This window comes from Clupea harengus, chromosome 15, assembly GCF_900700415.2.
Source record: "Clupea harengus chromosome 15, Ch_v2.0.2, whole genome shotgun sequence".
NCBI classification, from domain to species: Eukaryota; Metazoa; Chordata; class Actinopteri; order Clupeiformes; family Clupeidae; genus Clupea; species Clupea harengus.
In genome coordinates this window covers 3,178,207-3,193,581 of record NC_045166.1, presented here as the reverse complement: position 1 = coordinate 3,193,581, position 15,375 = coordinate 3,178,207, and the positions used below count along the sequence as shown (strand labels likewise).

Genomic DNA, 15,375 nt, shown 5'->3' with positions numbered 1-15,375 from the left:
AAGAGAGAGAGAGAGAGAGAGAGAGAGAGAGAGAGAGCGGTAGAGAGAAAGAGAAATGTATATGGGAGGAGGGGGGTGGGGGGTGGTGGTGGTTGTCTCAGAGTTTGAGGATATCTACCCCCCAATGCCTTGAGGCTTCAGCAGGGGGAGAGATAACCGCCGGCATGACGTCAATGGAAGTGTTTCATGCTACAGACTGAAAATATTTGGAATTCAAGGCATTTGACTCCTATTCTTGCATGGGTGCATGGGAATTCCTGTTTATGTTCCACCCCCCCCCCTAGCCCTTCCAACTCCCCCCCCCCCCCGCCTTGCTGCTCCTGGCCCTTCTGTGGGTTCCTCACTGAGGCTCTACGTGTGTGTGAGGCTCTACGTGTGTGTGTGTGTGACTCTACGTGTGTGTGTGTGTGTGTGTCTGTGTGTGTCACTCTACGTGTGTGTGAAGCTCTACATGTGTGTGTGTGTGTGTGTGTGTGTGTGTGTGTGTGTGTGCGTGTGTGTGTGTGTGTGTGAGGCTCTACGTGTGTGTGTGTGTGAGGCTCTACGTGTGTGTGTGAGGCTCTACGTGTGTGTGTGTGTGTGTGTGTGTGTGTGTGTGTGTGAGGCTCTACGTGTGTGTGTGTGTGTGTGTGTGTGTGAGGCTCTACGTGTGAACCCGCTGCTGCCGAGGTTTGGACCCGAGTGCGGATCAGGAGTCCAGATTTAAAGGCCCTGTTTGTTTTGGCTGGACGTGTCTTGAAGTTTCACTTCAAAAGGAGGGCCTCCGCTCTTCACACGCCTCTTCATTTCGTTTCTGATTCGCTTCCAAAACAGTTGAGTGACGGGGCCTGATTGTGCGCGTACAGCGTTTTATTGTAATGCGCTCCCGGATCGGTCGTGTTTACTGTAAACACCAGCGATTCTGATCTTGGGAGATCTCTCTGTGCGCGGCGAACGCGAGCTGTCGTGGCGCTGAGAGGTACAAGCTATATGATCCGTAAACGTTGCCTCTCCAACCCCCCGTGCAGTAAGAACAGAACGCCAAAAATCAGACCAGATGTGTTCATTCCCATACATTCCATGGGTCGAGAAAAATAAAATAAAAAAGAGTAAAACAGACATATTCTTGGCTCTGACTCAATGCTGTATATGCATGTGAGGATTTTTCAACTCTTTTTTTCTTATTTGCTGGGGAGAGGAAGACAGAGAGGAAAGGTGGAAGCTGCCAGCCAAGAGCAAACATAAAACAAACAAAACTGGGATCAAAGAATAGTTACAGTGGCCTCAACAGAATATTTGGCTGCTTGTGTTGGTGTGTGGGTTGGAACAGGCATTGTGGTTAAAAACAGATATTTGATTAGTTTCCTCAGTCTTTATTTACAAGACAACATTCCCCTAAAGTAGAAATATAAAAAAACATAATTAGAAAATTATTGCAAAACATTGCAATTCTGAGAGATGATAGACATGGAAGTACACTTGTGTTGAGACCCTTATGAATGCACTCCGTGGTACAGGGGCCACTTGTGGGCCGTTTGATTCAGAGATACAATTACGCAGTTAATTATCTTAATTACAATTTTGCACCGAGATTGGTGTTTGGCACAAAGACTTGTTTTTGACACTGAACTGTTTGTCTGCTTGCCAGAGGAGGCATCCAAACTATGCCGCCTGTGGTCTAATCAAAATCCTCTGATAGGGTGCAGGGGACTCCAAGTTTAGCAGCTATGTGCGTTTGAAAACGTTGTGAATTGTAACTCAAATTGTGCTCACAATGGAGTCAGTCTATTCCCATATGACAAACACATGCTTAGGATAATGCTGCAATTAGCAGTGCGGCCACAGCGATGGAGAGCTGCGCAAGAGGAATGGAAGCGGGGCAAGGTTGTGACAGTTCATTAGACACAAGTGCCTGTGTTACCCTGCTGCGGCGGCTCTCAGCCCTGGAGGGCTGTTTTCTGCGGACTAATGCCAGGTTGGTTGATGAGTCTGTGATTTTATTTTCTTCACTTAATCACTTTAGGCATAGAACGGATTTAGACTGAGCGCTGATCTTTTAAAAAGGGAAGGAGAGGAAGGGTCGGTCAAAAAAAAAAAGGGGAGAGAAAGAGAGAGGAATTCCTTGCTTTTACCAAGTTGCCTTGGAGACCACACTTATGCTTCGAATATCTTTGGGTTGGTGCCTGTAGCCGCATGCAAATGAGGCTGCCTTTCACATTCCTCCTCCAACCACAAAGAGTATCACTCTGTCACTCCAAGGAAGCCATCGCGCTAAGTCCCTTTCTTTCACTTTTTGCTCCTCATGTTGCCATGGAAACCGCAACACTATTCAGTCATGGCGAGAAACAGTCTTTGCAGGTGGCTCTGCTTTCATGTGGAGAATGCTACTAATGCAGTTTTTGCCTTACGAACAGTGTGCCAATGGGAATTTTGTGAATTTTCCTCAAGGGTTCTTTCAATGTTTACTTAACTACACTCAGAAATCAGTGGTATGGACAACATGCCATCATGACCATATATGGTAAAAAAAAGAGAACCTTATGAATTTTCTTTGCAGAGTCTGTCCTCTATGATTTTCATGAAGGTGTGAACAATCTGAGAGGAACTACAGAAGAATACAAATCCGTTTAATCAGGAACTTATTTCAAATGCAGTGATTAACTTCCTCTGCTGGGTTCATGCAACACATCTCCCATTGTTAGTTCTTAATCTGTCTCTCATGTACAGTGAAATGGAGAGCATACTGTGGGGGATGGGGGGGGGGGGCTGGGGGCAAGAGCAGCTATACAATAATGGAATTGAAGTGATACGTGAGGGTCGCTGTGCACACACTTGTAGCTGAGTAACCAGTTGCTATGGCGACCAACTCCCCAGAAACCCTCTCCTCTCCTCCGTGCCTCTCCTGCTGCTGTGCTCTGTGATCTTCATTAACAGTGATATTAGGAGAGGCTTGCATGAGGGCTTAAGATAACCGGTGGGCCAAGGTAATCCATGTTCTTACACATGTCCAGATAAGTGATCCGGTACCTGTGTCATCTGATATGTGTGCCCGGGGAGAACGGCTGCGTGTGCTGCCAGGGACTAAAGCCCTTGTGCTCCCCTCCCTCCCGAACAGGACTGCTGGGAGGCGGCTGTTTTCGGGGAAGCATTTAATAGCTCAGTGTGCACAACACCTCCCACAGCTGGGCACTTCCTGTTGGACTGTATGCCTTGCCTAACAGCATATCAAGATGGTCTGAACTGAAACATGTAAATAACTAAAGGTAAAGGTAACCTTAGGGTAAGGGGAAGGTAAATAGTCTTTCTCAGTTGTTTGGAAATAATAGGAAGTATAAGGAAGGAAGTAAAGGTCGCTTGCATAAATGACACACCTGAATGGTGTTGTGTTGTGTCATGTCAGACACTTGATGATGTGAGACCTCTAATGAATGCACTTTGTGTAGGCGGTGAGCCTCAAGCAAGGTTACAACAATGCCATCTTATAACCGCTATATCCTATAAAAGGTTTACAATGCCAAGTCCCTTGGCATAGTCACCACGGAGGTTTATTTTTTTACGACACGAGCCTAGACTTCCTTGTGACTCGGTGCTGTGTAGACATGTGTGTGAATCCCCAGCACCTGTGTCTGAGTGCGTTCCATTTGTGTGTGGGGTGATGATGAAGTGTCTCATGCATCATTCTTCTGTCTGGGTGGCTCCATAGCACAACTGTACTGTACTGTTACAATGTACACTTCATACAGGATTAACGACAAATACCCGTTGTTGTCTACTTCCCCATGTTACTCAACAGCGAGGAGAGCATCAGAACTGTTTGAACATTTTAGTCAACAATGAAACTACACATCCTGTAGATATCCTGCATCCTGTATATTCTCACGGCAGATCCCAAAACTAGAAAAATAGACGGTGTGCTCATTTAGTCTGTTCTGATTTCCTGTGATGTTATTTTCTAAACAGGTCAAGACGCAAAGGTTTTGTATAATTACACTAATTCCTTAGAAACTCACAGTAAAGCTTCAATAAAGTTCACAGCATAGCTTCAGCTGTCATGGCTATGAATAGAGCAATTCATGTCACGGCGGCGGCATCCAAAGAAAGGCGCTTAATCAGAGCTCATTTGCGGCCCTTGTCTGATGACTTGTTGATAGCTCCGTGAGTCATTCTTTCTCATTAACACATTTAACAAGGGGAATGGCTTCTTCCCTTCTTACCAGTTTTCTTTTCTAAAGTAGAGCACTGGCTCCCTGAATTCACCTCTCAGAGCACACTGATTGGTTTGGATAGAAAAGAAACGAAACGAATAACTTCATTTTTCTCTTTGCGGCACACGCTTGGATGGGTGTTTTCACCACAGATGGCCTCAGCTGTATGAAAGCATATGCAGCGTGGGTCTACTCTCCATGTCCAAACATGTGGGTGCTTTCAAAGAGACCAGGTTTTCTTCCCACTCCTTCCCCGTTCCGCGCTCCTCCATTTCTGGAATTTTAATTGTGGAGATGATGGCCCCTCTGTCACGAGGCACCGCTTCACTATGCTGATTAATTTACTCCAGATTTCCACACACACCCTTCTCTGGCAGCCGATAAATACAGAAACTTTCCACCTGAATTATTCAAGTAGTCTTTTTTTTTGATCAACGGTGAAACGCTGCAGAATCCCTGCTATACACAGCAAAGTGATCTTAAGGAGTGAGAGCACCCAGCTCCAATTTATGCTGATGGCCATGTTCTTGTAGCCTCACCCACTGTAAATGTGATATGCTCTCGTCGAGGGCCGTGGGGTTAAGGGTTTAAACATCCAGATGGAGGATGTAGCGAGGTGGAGTAATGAAGAGTGCCGACGCCTCTTATCTATCTCACCTCCAATCTCTACCTTTAAATCATCGGCCACTCCGCTGGGTTTGATTTGAAAGGGGCCCCCATTCACATTCCCCCTCATCTCAGGAGAAAGGGAAAAGAGTGAAATACTACGAGGGAATGCAGTGTTAGCATGACGCTTGGAAGACCATCCTCCCCCTGGAGTATCCGATACTGGCCGGAGCCCGGGTAGAGCCAGCCTGGCTCAGCTGTTGTGCCCCAGAGGTGGGGGGTGAGTGTGTGTATGTGGGGGAGGCTCTGTGAGCACCCTGGAAAATCAGTTAGGGGCCCCCACAAAAGCCCATTTGTCCTGCCGCTGATCCCAGAGTGCAGCTGGAGGGCCCTGATTTACGACGCTGATTCCCAGAAGCCTTTGCTGTGCGTGCATCACATGGCAGCGTGGAGTCTGTGGAGGGCTATGACACGAGAGAGAGAGAGAGAGAGAGAGAGAGAGAGAGAGCACTGGGGAAAGGAAGGTGACTCCTCGTCAGTGGTGGGCTGGAGCTAGCTGACCCTGAAGAGAGAGAGAGTTGAACTCAGAGGGTGGCACCCATCTTCATACATGCACCGAATAAAACAGCCCAGGATGCTGTTTGTGACAATGAGCCCAGTAACCTTTCTAATTTGACTCACTTTTCTTGCTAAGGAAATGTAACACACTGTGTTCGTAGTGTTGTTTCTTTAGCTGTCTACTGTGCTAGTGCACTGTTTAATAAGAACCACCAACGCAGTTATGACACAGCCATACCAACTCTTACCATTCATCACATTAGTCTGATAATCAGTAACAGGAAATGTTATCTTTGAAGCTGAGCAACACCTAGCAGTAGTCTGAGAAAGGCCAAACTCTCCCCCTTCTGTGCCTCATTACTCTGCTCTTCGTTCTCTCTCTCTCTCTCTCTCTCTCTTTCTCTCTCTCTCTCTCTCTCTCTTCTCTCAATTGGCACTGCTTTGTTCTCTCTGAGAGCTGTCTCCAATCCGTTATTGACCCCATGGTTTTCATTGGGATATGTCTAAATGAGACCCTACTAAGACTCTGACGTAGAGGCGTGCGTCATCTGGAGAGGCCACTCTGTCTGTCTGAGACTTCCCTGCTGAACCCTGGTTCATCCCTGAAGTTTTCCCCTTAAGTTTCCTTTGTTTTTCTAAATGAGGATTTTCCTAAAGTAACAGCAGTCTAATCCCAGCTGCTTACAGCAACAAAAGCGATTCCTCTGAACACTGGCTATTGATTCAGACAGAGACGTGTATCAGAGTGGGCAACAGTACCGGAGACCCAGTCAAAGCAAGCAGTGGTGTAATATTCCCTCTGGGAGTCTCCCTCAAGCCACCGGAGGGCTGGGAGCTAGAGGCCATTCACCTCCAGCAGGAGAGGGAGGCGAGGAGCCTGACTATTAGACTTCACTCTGCACCAAGGTTCCCACCAACATGCATTTGAACTGCCAGCCACAAATTGGCTGGAGAAAAAGAAGCCTGGAATTAATGAAATCAAAGTGATCTTAATCTTTGAAAAAAAAAAAGTCTGAACTGATTCAAGTGGAAAGTTAATGAGGTCCCCGGATGGTCCATTGCAGTGTAAAAGTTATAAGGTGTGAATGCTATTGCAGGTCCAAACAGCCCTTTGAGTCCAACCAATTAATGGCAGGTGCTGATGCGATACCGTACGATTTTCTCAGCAGGATACGTCTTTTGCCTTTTTATAGGCGGCTGACAGCAAGGGCCAATTCAGAAGGCATCAAAGCCCACACTCCAGCAGACTGCGGAAAACCCAGAGGGGGGTGTTGCATATGAGATGCATTTTTCATATCCCCCCCACCCGCCGCCATCTCCCCCTGATCAATATTTCATGAAGGGAGGCACTGCGCTGAGTGTTTTTCACTGTTCTAAATTTGACCCAAAATGTGGCAGAAGGGAGCTGCGCTGTCCGCCAAAGTCCTGACACACGTTGGGGCTCGGAGAGAGAGGAGTAGAAAGAGAGAGAGAGAGAGAGAGAGAGAGAGGGAAGAGTAGAAAGAGAGAGAGAGAGATTGTTTCCACCCTATTTGCAAGTGACCCCAGCTGCTGGCTCATGTATGGCGGGTGAGCTATCTCCTGCTCACAGGTTCACAGGACTCACTCACTCACTCCCTCTATGTGTAAGTCTCTGTGTTTTCTTTACTAAGTCTCTGAGGCAGACCCATTCATTGTCTTCCACACTGCAAAGCAAAAGAGAGACAGTAGGAGAAGGAGAGAAGCAGAAAGAGTGAGAGAGAGAGAGAGAGAGAGTGATCAAATATTTATCATGCAATATACAAGACACAGAAATGTAATTGTTAAGCACTGCAGGGATTAGGGTTTATTTTTAGAAAGCGCTGAATATTTCACATCATTTCCCTCTTCAAGCAGGTGACCCTCCCTCTCTCCTCCTCTCTCTTCCTCTCTCTCTCTCTCTCTCTCTCTCTCTCTCTCTCTCTCTTTCACTCTCGCTCTGTGATGGGTGATGAAGATTTCATGTGTCTTCATCTGGGCGCTCCCTCCTCTTCTGTTTGTGCGCGCCACTGTGTCAGTGGAGGTGTGTGAATGAGGTCAGGCGCATGTTTACATCCAATGCCAGTCGGCCCCCGGTGAGAGAGAAAGAAGGCAAAAAGAGCGCTGTTACATAACAGGGACCGAATCAATGCAGCCCCATGGCGTCCCTCCATCCTCAGGAGGCAGCACTTGGTTGCAGCTCAGAGAGCTTAATGATTGCATCGACATCTCTCTCTCTCTCTGTTTTTGGGCTGGGTGTGTTTGAGGGGGGTGGGGGGTGGTGTTGGTGGTGGTGATGTGGGGTTGGGGTTGTTTCAGAGAGGAATTTCAAGCAAAAAGTTTTGCTTGCCAATCGATTGGCAGGAAAATCCAATGAATCCTTGGATTGTGATCCAAGTGGAGATCTGACGTAAAGGAGAGAACACGGCAAAAGAAAAGATGACAAAAGTGCGTTCGTTTTCTCCATTCAGACGTCCACACTGCATGCACACGGGCTTGTTTTCTGCGCGGTTGCATCTCTTCTTCTGGTGCGTGTCCATCTCCCGTGCGGTGGGGAGAGCAGGAGGGGAGCGCAGGCTGCCATCTGTGGACGGGTGTCCAGCTACCCAAAGAGCAGCAGATGGCAGATGGAGGCTCAGGGGGCTGGACGCACAGGCGAGAGTGGGCTGTAAACACATTAGACTCACTGCGGCGCCCAGGCCCATGTCTACTGGATGTGATTGATTGGATTGGGAGAAAATCTGCCCCCTTATCTTGGGATAGCTCTGCTCAGGTCGCTCAATGTATAATTGGATTAGAACGATGCGAAGATGGGGTTGTTCTTCCTCCTCCTCCTCTGACCGCCCTCCCCCAACCACCTCCTGGCCAGGCCAAGTATGACATCATGGGGCGGGGTGGAGAAGAGGAGCGTAACCTGATCATCTGATAACACAGAGGCCTGGAGCAGCCCCCATTCACTCACAGTCACCCTGCTTTTGGGTGCTCAGTGATGTCACCCCCAGCGATGACTCACTCTCGGCTCAGTCCTCCTCGTTGCCAATTCATGCATTTCATCTGTTCCACTGACACAGCGCTCGCTCGCTCACTCACTCTCACTCTCACAGCGCTCACTCACTCTCACTCTCACAGCGCTCGCTCACTCTCACAGCGCTCGCTCACTCTCACAGCGCTCGCTCGCTCACTCTCACAGCGCTCGCTCACTCTCACTCACACAGCGCTCGCTCACTCTCACTCTCACAGCGCTCGCTCACTCTCACAGCGCTCGCTCACTCACACAGCGCTCGCTCACTCTCACAGCGCTCGCTCACTCTCACAGCGCTCGCTCACTCTCACTCACACAGCGCTCGCTCACTCTCACAGCGCTCGCTCACTCTCACTCTCACAGCGCTCGCTCACTCTCACTCTCACAGCGCTCGCTCACTCTCACTCTCACAGCGCTCGCTCACTCTCACTCACACAGCGCTCGCTCACTCTCACTCTCACAGCGCTCGCTCACTCTCACTCTCACAGCGCTCGCTCACTCTCACTCTCACAGCGCTCGCTCACTCACACAGCGCTCGCTCACTCTCACTCACACAGCGCTCGCTCACTCTCACTCTCACAGCGCTCGCTCACTCTCACTCACTTCTCAGTTTACTGAAGCGTGTTTACCTGAATCAAGGATTCGTGAAGATAAGGAGCGGGGTTGTCAGGAAAAAATAAAGGTTTTCTCGGAAATCACCAAATATTCATATATCTTTTGCAAACATTTATGTAACAATAGTATTAAATGGCTGCAGCACCTCATAAGCCTATAATCTATATTGACTACAACTAAATCAACACGGGCTGGATTTTCACAGATGGTTCTGCTCAGGTTCCCTCCAAATGAACACATTCTGCGGAGTTTGATTACATGTTGAACACCGGGGCAGAAATACACATCTCTGGTTTTAGATTTCATTTACGTTGAACAGCTTTTGTTTTATTTTCCACTCAGGAAGGATTGATCTTACATAAGCCACCACACCTTGTACCCAAGAGACCGAGGCATAGCAAGACTGAGTGTAGAGGAGTGTAAAGAAAAAGAGAAAGAGCTTAATAGAAAGGCTTCCATAGCACAGTGCTGTAATATTGGGATAGGTTAGATCACATGGTAGGGAAAGCACAGGCCTACAGGCAGGGCTTGAGTGATGTCACTACCCGTGGCTAATTGGTAAGGGCACACCGGTCCTGGTCCTGGACTAACGATCAGTTCTGGGTAGGCTCAGAGAGGCCCACCTTGGGTTGCCACTGGAGAGCACACAGGACAGTGGCAATTGGATTATGTTTTTGTATGGATTTATAGCACCTACAAAATATATTTATGTATATTTAACCTGAATGAGCTTGGAAACCAACGCTTGGGCTGATCGAGACACCTGGAGAAAGCCATCGAGGAGTTGGAGCCCCAGGTAAGTGACCCCTTACTGGACACGCACACGTCTCTTGTGTTTGCTTTTTGTTTTGTTTAAGTTATGAGCGGAGGATAGCTCAAGCTACACACCAAACCTCTAGACAACGCTGCTTAGCTGACAAAGCTGGGGCCTCCCTTCATGCGTAAGAGCCCAGATTTCCTTCTGTGGCTGAGACATGGTCTGGCACACTTATAAAAGTCTACATATAGCTCCACTGAGCCATGTCCTGTGTCCTTTTGACACTTCTGTTCTGTACAGAGAAAAATCAATCCGCTACAATGAACGATTTAGGGGTTAAAACACCAGTGTTTCAAATAATGCTTCATTTGTTGTGCATGAATGGAGATATTGACCCACTGGCCCGAGCACCTCGCAGAGAGAAGGCCAGTGCACCGTTATAGTGGACCATTCATTTTCTCCTTACATGCACTTCAATTTGGATCAACTGGACCTGGATGCAATCAATACAATTAAAGAGACTGGCTTATGTTGCTGCATATAAACACACAAAAGGATAACAGGCCCTCCTATTCATAGACGAATGGAACAGGGGAGCAGCTTCAAATCAAGACATCACCACGCACCAGCTCAAGAAGAGGAGGAGGAGGAGGAGGAGGAAATGGTTGAATGGCTTGATGTCATTTAGTATTTCTCATACATTTCACTTATTACATCTCTGGTTTGTGATTTATGTGGGACTGTGCGTGTGTGTGTGTGCACACAGTGTTTGCAATTAAACATATCCCTGTCTCACGGGGCAATTTTATTGGATGTTGCCAGTGGCTTAATGGTGCACTTGACAGATTCTGCGGCTGAGGAAGCATAGTGTCTCCTAAGCCTTCAAGCCTGAAAGAGTTATAGTCCTCCCCGGCTCTATGGGGCTGCTTATCCATCCAAAGGCCATTTGCCAGGCAGGATTTGTGGCCTCATGTCTTTGAGAGAGCACGGTATCCACCCCAGGAAGGCACCACAGCAGCCGCAGATAGCCCAGATTCAGATGACGTCATTAATCTCCCAGACCAACAAAACACAAAAGACCAACAAAACACAAACAATAGTCACCTTTTGGCAGCAAAACACCACCTGACTCTGTACATGTATTTCCTAAATGTCTGAGAAAATCCGGAAGGTTGCTGTGATTTGTTGAGGTCATCCTCTAAAGTGCTGGCGCGTCCAAAGCACCACACTGGGTGCCGTATGGCATGTGCTTGCCTGCACGGAGTCTATGTACACCATCATCCACACAAACAATGGAGCTTAATGTCAGCCAAGCCGGTGTGCATAATAATCCAATTAGTGTCGCATTTCTAGTGAAGGTGACACCCATACACCGAGGGTCAAAGGTCACTGTGGTATGATGAGCGTGGCTGACTGATGAGGCATCAGCCTGCCCCCTGACTTATCCTGGTGCTCGCAGACAGCAGAAGCAGATGTCTGATGTCAGGCGTCGGCATCTACCACTCGCTCCAGCCTCCTTCAAATCCCCCAGATGCAGACCCACTCATAAATACCCCATTCTACCTCACTGTTAAAAACAAATGGGAGGAAAAGTTCAAGGTCTTAAAGGTGAAATATCCAAATGAGCTTCCCAGGGCCTCCATGCTAGTCTTTCGTCAAACATCTACATCAAAGGTGGCAGAGAACATGAGTGCACCATGCCCCCTCCCAGGCTCATGAACATTAACCTTGATGGTAAAAACAACCCTTTGCAGGTGCTTAGAGGGCTGCCCGGGGCAGTTGGAGGGGCACCCCTGCTACACAGGGCCAGAGGCCATGGGGCCTGTAGAAGCACAGGCATGGTGAACGCAGGCATGGCTACAGCAATTAGGCACATGGTATTCATTTAAGACAGGCCTCGACAACTCATTACATTCCCGAAGTGTGTCAACTGATTCAATTACACACAGTCTGCAAACAAGGCGTGACACTCTCAGTGACTACTATGTCCTTCCTGGAAGAATTATTTTGCCACATTTGAACACATATTTCAGCACTGGAATAGATTTTTTTTTTTTTAGAATAGAGCCTTTATCATGTCTTCTTATTTCTTTCAGATCTTCTCCTTGATATCTGATTCATCTGGACATTTAACAATCCAAGGATGAAGCTACTTTCCCTGTGCTGTCTGTCACACCACGAGAACCTCTTCATTTCCTCCACACCGGCTGAGATCTTCCTGCCTCCACAATGGCATTTTGTGGCCGCTCTTATAGCGTACTCCTCTGGATCTGCCAGCTGTGTTTTTGGACTGCAGCCATTCCTGGAAGGTGAGGGACGTTTGGTTGTTTTGATGAGGCTCAGGAAGTGGCTGTGGCAGACATTCCCCGCTCTTTCCAGAAGAACAGTGGAGCTGACAGGCACACCCAGCTGTCCCCACCATGACCCAGTCCACTGAGGCTCCCATGCCAGCAGGGGTGACCCGACATGGGACTACTGGGACGCGCTTGAAAGGGGATGGCGTGTCAGTCCACCTTCTAATAATGTTGCCTTACATGCACAACTCATGCAAACTTTTCATTACAATTTGTATTTGCTGTGTTATTGTTCGAGCTATGCAGGCAGATTTTTTTTTACATTTTGCATTTGGTGGTGATGCAAAGTGATGATGGTGGAGTAGAATGAGTTTAGTTTAGTTGACTCTTGAGGGAGAGTGAGATATTTTACTTTAATATAATAGTTTTTTTACTTTTACATTTATTTTTTCAGTGCTAAATATTTTAGAAGCATTTTAAGACCCCTGGGTTGCATAAGCGTGGTCTGGAAGCAAGTTGATTTGAATGAACTGGAAAAAGGTGCACATCTCACCTGCCTAGCGAGCTAAACAAATGACATACTCCACACTTCAAGCACATTGGGGGCAGACTTGTATCACTGAAATTTACAATGCGTAGCAACCCATTACTTGTTGACTTCAAGTTTCAATGAATTTCCGTTACGTTAAGTGAACAGACTACCTGCGGAATGATATGACAGATGTGAATTGGAAGCACAAAACCTGTTGCCAATGGCGGCGGTCATTATTTGTTTTGCAGCAGTCACATCAGACCTCTGAACGTTGGGGTGGCCCATTCAAATCAATGGGACATTTTGCAACATTCTGAGGACTCGTATTATAATGATGTTGTTTTAACGTCTGATTAACCTTTTGCATATTTATGGCACCTGATGGCCACTGTAGCTTCTCCTGCATGCTTGAAAAGGGAGAAGTATTCAGTTGTTTGCAACCTGCAGCCTCACCACTATACGCCACTAAATCCTACATGCTGTGCCTTTAACCGATGGGCTTGTCACTAACTGCAGGATAGCCAAGCTGTTGCTGCAGTAACTCACTATCCCCTCTTGAAGTACAAAGTAGTATTATGAGAGGACTAACTAGCTGGTTAGCATGCTAGATATCTTGGCAACACAGTACATAAGCATTTTGGACCTTATGATATTTTTTGAGCATTTTTTAATGTTTTAAACAAACATTCTTGCATATAGCACCTTTTAAAGAGTGATATTAGATATATATCTTTCAGACCATGGCCATGGCAACCTAGTCTTATCTAGTTCATAATTCAATTAGGCCTACATAATCTTTTCAAAAAAGTATACATAATTAAGTCAGTTTGTAAAATGCTATTTATGAAATAATTCAGTATACGTTTAAACCACTGACTATATTTTCAATGTTTAGAATCTGACTATGGTTCAAGCCTTCTTAACTCAGATTTGTCATTTCAACCCCCTGTGGCACATGATCAAGTTCTCCATCCTCCTCAGATCTCGATGTGGGTATGAGTTCACTGTGCCACATTCTCTGAGCAAAGAGCAAGTTTGGTTTCTCTCTGTAACCGAATCGCAAGAAAATGAGCCACAAATAAGCTTCAATAAAAGACAGGGAATACCCGTCCTCCTCTAATTGAGGTTAACACTTCATAGCTGAAGGCTGCAGGCTATCCCATCAGATCCCTTTCAGAAAACCAATATCAGGGGCAGGGTCTAATAACAGACATCGATATCTGTCATTATCATGCGCAACCGCCTCAAGGCTGGCTATGAACAGGCTGACACCTAGACACAGCCTGGTTTTAGATCACATATTTTACCACCATAATCAAACTATTATGAGGGCTTCGTAGGATTTACTTTCCCAAACTAAGAATAGTTTAGAAAAATCATAAAATGATGCAGTAAAGGTGATTGGTGCTTTGGACCCAGAGAGTAAACCTGAACGCTCAGTTCCCTCACCACTGAATGGGTTTGAGTGGAGAGGTTTGCTGCCAGCCTACACACACACACACACACACACACACTTTTGATCAATAGTGACCCAGTTCAGGAACTTCCTCCATCAGTGCCTGAAGAGGCACCAGGCGTTTGGATGAAAATTACATTCTTTCAGTCAATTTCCAGGGCTGTGTCCTCAGCTGCCTGACAAACGGCGGCATTAATCCACTTCATGTCAAACAAAATGTCTGATTTATGTCACAGATTTGGATTAGGATGTAATACACGTCCGAGCGAGGGGAAAAAGGTGCCATTTCTCAGTGTGCTTGTTTCTCAGGCACTCGGCATGCTCACGTGCAACCTTTCAAACATTCGCTTCTTATCTCAGTGGAAGCATGTGCTGGATCCCCTCGTTCCTCTTGTGGGCCTGTGGTATTCAAATATTCCTCCCCTGCATACACATCAGAAATGAATAGGGTGCCATAGCATGAATAATGCATCGCTGGGGAGGACTGATTTATGAATCAAACCTTTGAACCCCCTCCAGTTCATCAAAACGGGTGGGGTCTGAAAAGGAAGCCAGTGTATTGTGTGACTGACGACAGACCTTGGTGAGTTATCTCCTTTACTGGGTTATACAAACACAGCCCAAGCAGAACACCCAGCAGCCCCCCATTCCTCTCCCCCCACTCCCCCCTCTCTATTCTTCAAGCTGGGATGCGTTTGTGGCCGGGCCCATGTAACAAGGCATGACGGCTCACTGATGTATGGTAAGCACTGCGGATTGTGTGGACCTTTTAAGGATTACTGAAAGTAATGTGTGACAGGGGCCACAGTTGTATTAGATATGCAGGGAGAAGGGAGAGGTACACTTTTCAGTAGTAGCTCATATTTTTTTTTATTGTATGCTTGTGATTATACAATGAAAGGGAAATAGACTGTCAGTATGACACACAACTCTTGTCATTTGTAATGTTAGTTCCAATAAAATAAACACATTCCACAAAAGCAAGTATGAACGAAGCACAAAGACAAAACTAAATATGATCTTACCTACAAAATGTATATCATGTATGTTATAATGTGCCATGTGAGAGACAATATATTGGCAGACAAAATAAGATCATAAACTAGTCCCGTAATCAAGTTACAGAAGTGGTAGACTGGAATGGCTGTGTGGGTAAATCTAATTACCCCTTCCTAATAAAACACACACTGCAACAGAAGCCATGTTTTTATGGTCGAAATTCAATAATCACAGAGTGCTTTTCTACTGAATTCCATTCAGTGGACAATGAACTTCAATTCTACTTAAGCGATCAATGCCTGGGGGAACACAACAATGCATGTAGAGTGCACAGGCTTTCTACTTAAATGTCTTT

The 15,375-nt window shown here is 46.6% G+C and overlaps 1 long non-coding RNA gene across 1 annotated transcript; it reads left to right on the top strand.

The window, feature by feature from the left end:
- Positions 1-629: 629 nt before the first annotated feature.
- LOC116223672 lies at positions 630-13,056 on the top strand. The gene is made up of 2 exons (XR_004165219.2): positions 630-1,954; positions 11,836-13,056. It is a non-coding gene; the product is annotated as an uncharacterized LOC116223672 (long non-coding RNA).
- The last annotated feature ends 2,319 nt before the right edge of the window (positions 13,057-15,375 follow it).